Below are 13895 nucleotides of genomic sequence, written 5' to 3' on the forward strand. Positions count from 1 at the left end.
CATGTAACAGGTCAGTAACACGTGGCATTGACATGTAAAAAAATTTTTAATAGTCAAAATAGTCTTTGAAAGTCCAGACGTAAGTCATTTTCATCCCTCAAATTTTAAAAATTAGTCAAACTAGTCCTTATATAAATTTTTTTATTTTTTCTTCATAATATTAAATTTGAAATATTTTTTGATACTACTAATTTTAATAGAAATGTAATTGACAAACAAAACATTAGTAATCGTATCTTTTCTTCTTAAAAATTTTTTCAATAAAATTATCTCTCTCCTTTAATTCTTCTCAAAATCTCTCTTATTCTTTTCTATTCTAAAACCTTTTTCTTATCTTATTACATTTTGCTGGAATATATATATATGTTCCACTACATTTAAGTTATACCATTACATCCTATATGTTTTAAAAAGATGTAGTAGAAAAAATAGTGATATAACTTTGTTTAGTTTAAAATACATAAATTTTGATTTTGAGCATATAACTTTGTCTAGTTTAACATACATACATTTTAATTTTGAGTATATATATATTCTAGCAAAATATAATAATGTAAGAAAAAGGTTTTAGAATAGAAAAGAATAAGAGAGATTTTGAGAAGAATTAAAGGAGAGAGATAATTTTATTGAAAAATTTTTAAGAAGAAAAGATACGATTACTAATGTTTTGTTTGTCAATTACATTTCTATTAAAATTAGTAGTATAAATTTTTTTTTTCAAATTTAATATTATGAAGAAAAAATTAAAAAAATTATATAAAGACTAGTTTAACTAATTTTTAAAATTTGAGGGATGAAAATGACTTACGTCTGGACTTTCAAGGACTATTTTGACTATTAAAAACTTTTTTACATGTCAAATGACACCTGGCATGCCACGTGTCGTTGACCTGTCACATGTCGTTGACCTGCCACGAGGCGTGCCACATCATCATGCTACGTGGTACTTTCTGACAGAAGGACTAATTTGACTTACATTTTATCTTTTAGGGACTAATTTGATTAAAAAAAATCATTCGATGACAAAAATGAAGATCGCGTAATCTTTTAGGGATGAATTTGAGTATTAACCCTATATTATGCAATGAAACACATGTCTTGAATGATGTAATGATAGATAATGCAAGAAAGAAAAAATAAACTTTATAATTATTAGAGTGTAGTAGAGTTGGAAGTGAGTTAAGTCTACTCATGAATTTGCTCGAACTCGATTTGTTAATAGTTCGATAAGCTAAACTCGTGAGTTGGTGAGGCGAGCTTGAACTTAAAAGTGAGCTCATAAATTAAATGAGCCGAGTTTGAGTTTGGATAAGCTCAGTTTATTAGTTCGTGAGCTAGCTCGATTATATATATAATATTAAAAGTATAAATTAAATACATATAAGATATGGGTATTAATAATTTAATATATATATATATTTTTTTTTTAATTATTTAAAATTTTATAGTAATTGTTTATATATAATTTTGATGTAGGACATAAATAAAAAAAATTATAATTGATAAATAGACGATATATAATTTTTTTTAATATTTGTTAATATATACAAGTTATAATTTATTGATATAGAATTATAGGTTATGTTCTTATTATTTTGGTCAGCTTGTGAACTTTCGTTGAGTCGAATTTGAGCTTGCGAAATAGACTCAATTATTAATGAGTCGAATTGTGAGCCAAGTTTTAGTTTTCGCGAGTCGAACTTGAGTTTAATCTAGTTCGCTTTAACTCAGCTCACTTCTAGCCCTAAGTTAGAGATTACTATTTTTATTAGGGAATAATAAAAACGAAATTTTTAGAAATTGAAGGATTACCTTATATTGTGTTAAAGTTCTTTATTTCTAATATAGTATTAAATGAAAATTATTACAAAACATCGTTTATACTATATGTAGAACAAAATAATTTTAGATATAAATTAAGAATATTTTTTTAAAAATAAATAGTTAAGACATTATTTTTAATTAAATTTGGTCGAACAACTTACAAAGAATAATTGACAAAGATAGTACTAATTTAATATTAACTGAATTTATTTTATTTTTAACAAACAATTAGCATGCAACAATAATATTCTTAATTTTTTTAATAATTTTGCTTCAAACAAATTAGTACTTAATAAATAAATGTTAAAATTTTAATTCATGACATTTTATTAAATAAATTAATTTTTAAATAATATAAAAGGATAAATTAATCTTTTTTATTTTCAATTTTTATTAATTTGATTATTTTATTAAATTATTTTTAGTAATAATATGCAAATTATTGTACCATACTATAATTACCGTCTTTGCATCTATTCTATCTATATAAAAATCGAATTTCTACACTTAATGATGGAGCTGACGTGGCATACTTTTGAGAATGTTTCTCGATTTATTTCTTTTAACTCATTAAATACAATTTATTATGAGATTATCTATATCAACTAATTGATTTGATTAGATATTTAAATATTACATAATCATTATAATTTATATCAATTTGTTTTAATAGTATTTTTTCATTTATTTCTTTTAATATTCTGGTAGTATTTTTAAATTTATTTTTAAATTTATTAAATCAAATTAGATATATTAATTAATTTGATTTGATTAATTTATTGATAATTAAAATAATAATTCTATGAATAAAATAAGCAACTGAGATATTTTTAACTAATAATTAAATTAAATTAAATTATATATATTGAGTCAAATTCAAATCATGTGAATTAGATACTAAACTAAAATATGATAATTTCGTATTTATTCAAATTGAATGCAATAAATACATATTAATTTTGTTAGATACTCGTGGTTTTATGATCTTCTTATATAAACGGCAAACAAAATTATAAGAATCATTATTTTTATCGCTCTTGCTATTTCAACTCTTGTTTTTTTTTATGTAAAATTTTTTCTATGTATAAATGAGAAGGCATGGATAAGTAGTGTTTGGTTGATTGTTTGTTTATAACTCAAAAATGTCTCAAATTTAGGTATTACCGTTGTTGATGGAATTGGACCATAATACACTCGGCATACTTGCGGCTTAAGAAACCAGGTCGTGTTCGAAGGGTACCGATGCAAACTTTTGGAGCTGTCGACTGCCACTGAATTCATGCTATGGCTAGAGCAGATTATGATATAGTGAAAAAACGTTCATGCATGCATACTATTCTTCTTTATATATGTATCTCTCTATTTTTACAATTCACATCTTTATATATAGATTTTTTTTACATTATTTAAATGTAATATTTTTCTATTTTTACGCTTTTAATCATTTTTTGTCTTAATATTCTGTTCTCATCAATTTTCATATTTTATTTTAGGTAAACTTTATTGTTCAAATATAATCATTCATGTTATTATTGAAATTTTATGAATTTGACTTGATATTAATAATAAATAATTCAAAAAAGGTGTTGCTTGGAATAATCTACCTAAATCCAAATTATTACGTTAAATAGATAAAGATAAATATTTTTGTATTAGATCTGTTATAAAAGAAACTTATAAAAATGTTATGTTATATAATATAATTTGATTATATATTTTTTTATCTTCAATCTAAATTATTTGAATTGGCAAATTATTTATTTTTAAATTTAATTAAATATCTAAATATCTTACAATTTAATATAATTTAATTTATATAAATACATGACTTTTAATATTTATGTAATAAATTTTAGAGATATTTTTGTAAGTTATAATTTTTTATTTTTATATTTAACTTTTAATAATATTTTTTATTTATTAATATATTATTTCAAACTTATATATATATAATATTTAATTTTATAATTTTGAATTATTGCATAAATATAATTAATATGATCTTATTTCTATTATTTGAATATCAATAATGTCTTAAGAATTTTTTATTGTATAAATTTACTTCAAGAAAAAAAAAATAAAATTTGATTTATAAAATTTAAATTTAAACGTTTACTATGATTAAGCTCAAATTTTAATTTAATTTTTATATTATATAAAAATTAAAATTTTTGATTAAACACTTATTGTAAGACCCCAAATTTTTATAAATCAAATAATTGACTATTTACAAATTATTGTATTATATTGAGATGTAATTTTTAAGAAAATTATTTTGATTAGACAAAATTTATTATTATTATTATTATTATTATTATTATTATTATTATTATTGGAAGGTACCTAACGTAGCCTTCAAAGAAACCAAAGAAAGGAAATGGAAGTTGATTTACTATGCATATGTATATATATAATAATAACACATGCTTTCTTTTATTTATTAACATTGACACCTAGCCAATATTTATTTTAATCATCGAATGTCATTTTATATTCTTCCCATTATCTCATTCACTTGGTCAAACTTCCAAGTGTACAAAAGAAGAAGTAAACGTGGCTTGTTTGCAATATATATATATATATATATATATATATATATATATATATATATATATATATATATATATATATATATATATATATATATATATATATATATATATAAGATTAATGACACCTAAATGCCTTAGCTACCACAAATTTCCATCCATTCCCATTAGCTTTAATCACTCCCATTTCTTTCATTCATGCTTTACCGAATGGAACTTGAGAAAAAAGAAAAAGGGAAAAGCCGTAAGGGAGAGAGATTGAGAAACCATAGAACATTCGAGCTTCTGGTTTTAATTTTTTGAGATTCGTAAATTCAATAAAAAATTTAATCCGATAAAAGTGTTTGTGTCTTTTTCCTCTATGTATTGGCGTTACTTTTGACCGGTGGAAGTCGACGGTGACGTAACTCTCCTGCCCCTTGAGTTTGGCTAATTGGAGTTCTAGGAAGCACAGACGATTTCTAACGCTTTCTCCTTCAGCAGTTCGATCAGAAAGTTTCTCTGGAGCTTCTGTTGTTTTGATTTCGTATGGAGGTAGGGGATTTTATTTTGAAATTAACTGTTTTTAAGTTATGAATGCCATGGAAGTCTAGTGGGTATTTGTAAATAATTTATGATTGTTTGAAGTGACTGAATTTGATGAGTATGTATTTGATTTCCTGATTGAAAAGAGGTTGAAAAGGGTTCAGTTGGGACCCGAAAAAGGGTGGCTAACCCCGAGTTTTAGGGGAAGTGCTGCCAAAATTTTATAAAATCTGAGGTTTTATTTGAAAAGTTATTTTAAAAGATTTGGTTTTGGAAAATAAAATTATTTAAAATATATTTAGTTAAGAAAAGATTTACTCTATTTTAAAGTTTGATTTATTAAGGAAAATATAATGTTTTAAACCCAATCTTTTAAGAAGAGATTTTGTTTTAAGTAAAGATTTGAGCTCGGTTCATTAAGAAAAGGAATCTCTGCCACAGGAGAGCAGAGAACAAGGATTTAAAGAATATATTAATTAATGAAGTGTCTGCCACATGAGAGCAAATGTGACATTGTTTGGGCCTTAGTGCCAAATGTAAAGTGGGGACGCCCACACACTGAGAACTGTTTTCCAGATGTACGCTTATTGATTTGGAAAGTCACACTGATATGGCCTAGCCGTACGACTTATAAGCACACTGATGCATCTGGAAAGCCATATCTGGGACTTGTGCCCGGGTAATGTCGGGAGCGGGTAGGCAACCGACACATGAGCTCATGGCCTGTGTTAGGGATAGACATGCATCATATTGTTTACACATTCGCATTTGATTGCGCTTGCTTGTCTTATTACTTTGTGATTGTATTGTTTGTCTTGTTGTGACTTGCTTGTACATTGAATTGAATCTCTTGCTTGCACTACTTGTTTGTGAGTGTATTAAAGTGATTACGAGTTGACATTTGACCGAGGATTAATATGTGGCTGAGAGACAGAAAGTGTGACTAATTTTATATTTAAGTTTTGTTTTGAGTTAAGAGATTTTAAAAGGAGGTAATTAATTATCTAAAGTAGAACCAAGAGTATTTTCAAAGGGTTTGATAAAAATATATTTTTATTGAGTAAAGTTAATTATTTACATTTTATTCCATTACTTTTACGGCATTCCTATTCCCTACTGAGAACGTGTGGTTTGTTCTCACCCCAAATCTTCCACCCTTTCAGAGACACAGGTTCGGAGATTCAGTAAAAAGCTGCAGACGATCAGTAGATTTACTTATGATTCCTGTTGTTTTTATAGAGTTTCCTCGCCCTTGTTGCTTTAAGTTTTATTTTATCCAGAGGGATATATATTGTATTTGAGTTCTATATTGAATTCATTGGTATAACATTTATTATTATTATTAATGATTGTGTGATTTTAATTACTACAAATAATTTTCTGGTATTTTCTTATAAACTGAAATGCGATATCGACCTAAATGCTCAATATTAAATAGTAAATAGGGAGACCATGTTAGTAACGCCTTACTTTTTGTACGATCATGACGTGCTAAAAATTAGGGTGTTACACTTATTTGTTTATGATAGGATATTATATATAACTTTTATATTGGCAATTACATTTCAATTGCTATACAAATGATATATTTTAGGTATTTATATATTTTTTGTTATTTTAAAAATTATATATTTTTAGGATTGTTTAATTATGTTTATTTTTTTAAAATGATTGTCATTATTAAAGAACAACTAATATTTATAATAGTCTGAACATAAAAAAATATAAAATACAAAATATTAATACTTTGAATTTTTAAAGTAAAAATCTTAAAATAAATATATATGATTATGATTAATGGTTATAATTGGAGGTTTTTATTTTATTCTAATTTTTTTCAAAACATATTTGCCTTATTTAAATTTTATTTCTTTATTTATTGCTATTTTTTTTTGGTACACTTAACCATCATTAGTTTATATCAATTAAAATTTATACCTTGAATAAAATAATCACGTGTCTAAAAAAATAACAAAAAAATATTTTTATTTTTAGTACAAATTTATGTGACTTTAGTTTTTTTTTTTTTACATTACATCTTATATTTTTATTATATTTATAAGAGAGTTTTTATTCAAATTAAGAAATTTTTTTAATTATTTTTCTTTCTTTTAGTTTTATATATTATTTACTAATATAATAAAAAAATATAAAAATAACAATAATTACTCACATAATAAAATAGATATCTTAATATATACACGATACTATATATACCAAAAATTATTATATATAATAAATAATTATTTATATAATTTATTACATAATTTTCTCCTCTTAATATTAATATTTAATAAATATAAGATACAAAATATTATTTATATTATTTAACATACAAAACAAATATCTTAAGTTATCATCTAGAACAAGAAGTATAATAGTGAAAATGCTTACTTATTTTTCTATTCTATTATATAAAAATCGAGTTTTTGCACTTAATAATAAAGTTGATGTGGCATGTTTCTGAGAGTATTTCCTAATTTATTTCTTTTAACTTATTAAATACAATTCATTACGATAGCTTAATAATTATATCAACTAATTGATTTGATTAGATATTTAAGTATCACACAATTTAATATTATGTATATTAATTAATTGAATATAATTGGAGTTAAACCCCAAAATAGTCACTGAGATTGGCGTTTTGCATTAAAATCGTCTCTGAGATTCCAATTGCACCAATTACGTCCCTGAGATTGAAAAAAATGCACCATATTAGTCCCTAACCTATTTTTCATTAACGACGTGATGACATGGCATGATGACGTGGACTGTAAGTGACACGTGTCACTTCATGATTTGGCCACGTGTAATGGTATGATGATGTGGTGACCAGTGACACGTGGCATACTGACGTGGATGGTTGTGCCACGTGTCACAATGTTATTTGACCACGTGTCCGGTTGTGCCACGTGTCGTCACAGTATTCGTCCATGTGTCATCGTTGTATATGCACCAAATTAGTCCTTCACTTTACATTAAGTGACTCATTTTAGTCCCTGAAATTGAATGTCGTGCACCAAACTAGTCCCTTCACCAGTTTTTTTTCATTTTTTTAAATTTAAAATTTTAATATCTTGGATACACTAATTTCAGTTCTATTTTTTCATATATCATTTAAATACAAGTGCTTTCGTAAAAAATTTTAAGATTTTAGTTTTAATTATATAATTCTTTTTAATAATTTAACATTTGGTAAATTTTGTAATATATAAATATGTTATTATAAAAAAATAATTATATGATTGATTAGACACATTTTTTTTCATAAAAAATATGTGTTTTAACAAGAAATTAATAATTAAAATAAATATTTTTTTAGTAAAATACACGTTTTCGTTATGTATAAATGAGCTAGATTGAAGGACTTCAAGTAACCTCACTACCATCTTTGACCTATGCAGTCTAGACGAAAGAGGTCGGAGACGGTAATGAGGGAATCTTAAAATGCCTTCACGTCAACTCCAAGACGGCGGTTATTAGGGGTATCCGCAAGAAAAAAAATATTTTATAAAAGTACTAAAAGAGGTCGGAGATGGTAATGAAGGTACTTGAAAAGCCTTCACGTCAACTCCAAGTCGGCGGTTAGGGTATTCGCAAGAGAAAAAATATTTTATAAAAACACTTTTATTTGAAAAACATGTGACAAAATAGAATTGAAATTAATGCATTAAAAAATATTGAGAATTTTCGAATTTTTAGATAAAAAATGAGAAAAAACTGGTGAAGGGACTAGTTTGGTACACGACATTCAATTTCAAGGACTAAAATGAGTCACTTAATGCAAAGTGAGGGACTAATTTGGTGTATATACAACGATGGCATAATGGATGACACGTGGATGAATACTATTGCGACATGTGGCACAATCGGACACGTGGCCAAATAACATTGTGACATGTGGCCCAACCATCCACGTCAGCATGCCACGTGTCACTGGTCACCACATCATCATACCATTATACGTGGCCAAATCATGAAGTGACACGTGTCACTTACAGTATACGTCATCATGCCATGTCATCACGTCGTTAATGAAAAATAGGTCAGGGACTAATATGGTGCATTTTTTTCAATGTCAGGGACGTAATTGGTGCAATTGGAATCTCAGGGACGATTTTAGTGCAAAACGCCAATCTCAGGGACCATTTTGGGGTTTAACTCATATAATTGTTAGAGTATAATTAAGATCAATTTGATCAATTAGTATTATTCAATATATCTGAATATTTGTTATAGGATATTACGTCTTTATTTTTTTATTCTATTATCATTTATAAATACCATTTTATATTGTATCATTCTACACAACTTGAGTACTCACAAACCTTTTTTCTATTGCTCCCTCTCCCCTTTCTAACATGGTATCAGAGCCATGATATCCTCTTTGAGGATGATAAGTTAAATTTCTTTTGGTAAAATCACTATACTTTTCATACTTTTTTTCTGTGCCATTTTTTTTCTTTCTCTTTTGTCAATGCTCTGATGTTTTTCTGAGCTCACTGATTAGCTCATCCACTACTTACTTATTCTCATGGAGAAATCATATGTTTTTCGTCACCTTTTGATAGTTTGTCATCTCTTCGCACTTTGTCACTTTTCAGCAGTTTTCCGGCCGTTCGCCATATTTTCAACAATTTTTCGACAATTGGCCACTCTTGTGACAGTTCCGTCTATGTTCTCTTCCGGCAGTTCCGTCTGTGTTTTCTTCCAGCAGTTTTGTCTGCGCTTCCTTCCGACAGTTCCGTTTGCTTCCTTCCTATAGTTCCATCTGCGCTTCCTTCCGGCAGTTCCGTCTGCGCTTCCTTCCGACAGTTCTGTCTGTGCTTTCTTTAGGCAGTTCTGTTTGTACCCATTCTATCAGTTTATGCATTTTTTTATTTAATTGTTTCAAATAAGTTTCAAACTCAAGTTGTCACTTGAGTTTGAGGGGGAATGTTAGAGTATAATTAGGATCAATTAGATCAATTAGCATTATTTAACATACCTGAATATTTATTATAGGATATTATACCTTTATTATTTTGATTCTCTTAGTACCATGAATACACTTCTATATTGTATCATTCTATACAACTTGAATATATACAAATCTTTTCTCTACTGCTCTCTTTTACCCTTTTTAATAATAATAAACACAATTTAATTTAGTTAGAAGTTCATTGTTTTATAGTTTTCTATAAACATGACAGAATAAAATTGTAAAAATAATCTTTTTATTACTTTGGATATTTTAACTCTTTTTTTTCTTTTTACATGTAATTTTGTTTTATGTTAACTTTATTTATTTAATGATGAAATATACTCAAGTTAATTCTATCATATAATAGTTTATTTTTTCCCTATATATTTTGATTTGTTAGTTACTATTGATCTTGGTGTTTTCGTTTTTTTTTTAATTGTTCTTTATTTTTTTGTGACTTTATAATTTAAAAAATAAAGCAAAACAAGAAAAAAATGATGGCCAAAGGCAGAAGCTAGAAGCCTAAAGTAGTAATATCATTCATCAACATTATTATTATTATTATTAATATAAACTTTATTATTTTTTTCTAACATTTTTTAATATGAGCTTCATTTCTTTTTTTTATTATTATTAATGCTTTTATTATTTTTTTCACTAATTATATATCTCCTTATAATAATTTTTTGATAGAATATTTTTTTGGTTTAATATATTTTTTTCATATTTTTTGTCAAAAATAATTTATATTAGGAGAAAAAAAGATGCAAATTAAATTTTAAAATTAAAATTTAAATAAGATGTACAAAGGTAACTATTAAATTCATTTGGTAGATTTAAACTCTTTGTATTATCGTCACTGAAAATTTGTAATACTATTATAAAATTCTAGATATTTTTTATCTTATTGTTCTTAAATTATACATTATATCGTGTATTTGAAGAGTTTCATCTTTTTTGAAATAAGTGTGACATTATATACTTTTAAGTAACAAAATTGATTATATAATAAGATATAAATTTTTAGAATTTCTAGCATAATTGACAAATTTTTAGTTTTAAAATAAATTTTTATTCTATTTTTTTATCTTTTATTTGATTTTTTACAAATTTTTTTATTTTCTTAATTAAATATAATTGTAATAATTTATCACAAATTTATGTTTTATAAAGAAAATTTATCAATCATAAAATACAGAAGACTTAACAAAAAATTTTTTAAAAAATTTTGATTAATCACAAAATAAAAAATTATGGATTGTGCTTTAATTATGTTGTAAAATACAAATTGAAATTATTTAAAATTATTTTTTTTACCATTAATATTAACTTAAATTATAATAAGGTAAAAAGTAAAAATCGTATATAATAATTTAATTTAATTATTTATACTACCAAAATTATTTTTTGTTATATTCCATTTATTTTTATTCATTCGTGATCTTTAATTGTCTATTTTAAATAAAAATTTGAAATGGTTGAATTGATTTTTTGTCGATCAGTAATATAATTATTGTGATATTTGCTTTGCTCAGTAATATTTTTTAATTTATTTAATCTGATTGATCATTTCTTTTTTTATTTTATGCTAATTTAACTAATTAAAGTTAATAGATTCAGTTATTTTATATCTTGTAACTTTTCATTCTAATAATGTATTTCAATTAATGTATTAATACAATTTTAATATTTATATGTCATTAATAATAATAATCTCATTTTAAAGAGATATTTTATCCCCAATATATATATATATATATATATATATATATATATAAAATTATAGAAAATTTACTATTTTTTTATACGATTAGATTAGACATATTTATATTTAATTTATTTGATTACTTAATTAGAATTAATTATATTAAAAGATTATATTAAGATTATGATAGACTAATTATATTGTTATTAATTAATTATATTAAAATATTAAGATTATGATGGATTATCATTATTTTATTATTTTTTATTTTTGATATTAATTCAGATATTTATTTTTTTTAATAATTATTTTTTATTCTCTTATTCTATGTATTTATTCTCATAAATCTTGCTAAATTAAACAAGGTATTCTATATCTCCTTTTTATTTTTTCTTTTATATACACATACAATTTATTATATTATTTTTTTCTGTGTAATAATTTTGTTTCTCTTTTATTTATATTTTTTTCTTCAATATTTTATTGGTTCTTATTTTTCTAAATTTTACTTTAATTTATGTATTTGTTCTTATTACACCTAACATTTTTTATTTATGTATAATATACATTCTTATATATGTTATAGAAATATGATTTGATTCTATTAACTTGCCAAATTATTTTGAAAAATCTAAAGATAAAGATAGCACAAAAATATATTTATAAATATTTTACTTTTTTGACTAAAAAATGTAATATTTTTTATCATATTTGTTGAAATCCTAAGTTAAATATGAATATTAATTTTTGAAATAGAATAAATATATTTTAAGTTTTTTGCATCTAAAAATAATATTCTATAAATGTTAGAATTATTTAGATGGATAAGTGATAGTGAATATAGAATTATTTAGGATGGATAGAACTAAGTACATTTTTAATTGAAAATACGAATTTAAAAATATTATATTCAATTTTCAATGGTCAACCTCTTATTGAACCATTGTATGTTCAAACGATTTTTGAAAAAATTAAATAATTTTAGGTATATAATTTTTTGTAAAAATTTAATTAATTTAAGATATTTATTGTCGTGGATTAAAAATAGTAAATTAAAATGACAATTTAATATTTGTATACTCTTAAAATATTATTTAATTATTTATTTTCTAGCATTTTTTATCATTGAATGATCACATTAATATAATTTAGTTTACTAAAATTATTTATCATCATTTGATTGAATAAAAATTATATTCTATTTGAAAATTTTGGGATTTCTCAACCTCAAGATCATTCATGTTAAATCATTAATAAATATAACTGAGAGCGCGAAGCGTCCCTTCATTCGAGAGCATAATTGAGATCAGAGAACTTGACTCTTGTAATTCTTTGATCTTTATCAACCAAAACCTTCTGTATCTCTGATAAGGCTGAATTACAACCCTACCGTGGAAAAAGAGTTACAGAGGTGAGTTTGATGTGTTGGAGACCAAAATCATGAAGTCATTATTTATATTTGAGTGTACCACTTATTAAACCCTAAAACTAAAATAAAATATTTTCTATCATTTTTTAATCTCCTTTATCCAATTGAAAAGTAATAATGACTTATTTAATTTAACATTTATGACAATAAATGATATCACCGTTATATAAGTCATTTAATGTGAAATTACTTAATTTGCGATTATCATTAATATATGTATTGCTCATAAATATATCAAAATATAATAATTTTCTAACAATCTTCCACTTGGATATACATATATATTTTTTTGAGATAATTACATCTTATAAATTTTATGCGCATATCTTAATATTATTTCCCTGATTACTTTGATAATCTGGTATGTCTCATATATTAGTTATGAAATTACCACCGTTTTTATCACATTACTATCACAATAAAACTACGATGATCGCCTACTAAAATATTCAACCACATAGATAAAATTTGAATGAGAATATTCAGAAATTACATGCAAAAATGATCTCATGCATGCCTATTTTCAACTAGTCCAGCTTGAATAAAAATTATATTTTATTCGGTGTGACAGACTCAAATGAAACTACAACAGCAATGCTCGGGCTCATAGCGATGGCGACTAAGTGATGAATCTGTGGAAGAAGACAAGAAGAATTTAAATAGACTCACAAAGAGAGAGAGAGAGAATTTTTTATGAAGAAGAAGACTTTGGATGAAGACGATTGAGTTTCTTTTGCATAGTTATAGAGTATGGATTGAAGTTGTGAATAACTGAATCTGTGATGTGAGGCAAATTCTAATACCTAAAAAGTGTTTATATGTATATATCATGGACGGATACACCCTAAACCCGACCATGCCCTGTCCTGAGCAAAATCTACTCCCGACTCGGGTCAA

General features: G+C 24.5%; 1 long non-coding RNA gene across 1 annotated transcript; it reads left to right on the forward strand.

Moving 5' to 3' along the window:
- Positions 1-4533: 4533 nt before the first annotated feature.
- On the forward strand, positions 4534-6271 carry LOC140175527 (uncharacterized). Its single transcript, XR_011866357.1, has 2 exons — positions 4534-4907; positions 6062-6271. It is a non-coding gene; the product is annotated as an uncharacterized lncRNA (long non-coding RNA).
- Positions 6272-13895: the final 7624 nt, after the last annotated feature.

The sequence above is a fragment of the Arachis hypogaea genome, chromosome 10 (genome assembly GCF_003086295.3).
Source record: "Arachis hypogaea cultivar Tifrunner chromosome 10, arahy.Tifrunner.gnm2.J5K5, whole genome shotgun sequence".
Classification (NCBI taxonomy): domain Eukaryota; kingdom Viridiplantae; phylum Streptophyta; class Magnoliopsida; order Fabales; family Fabaceae; genus Arachis; species Arachis hypogaea.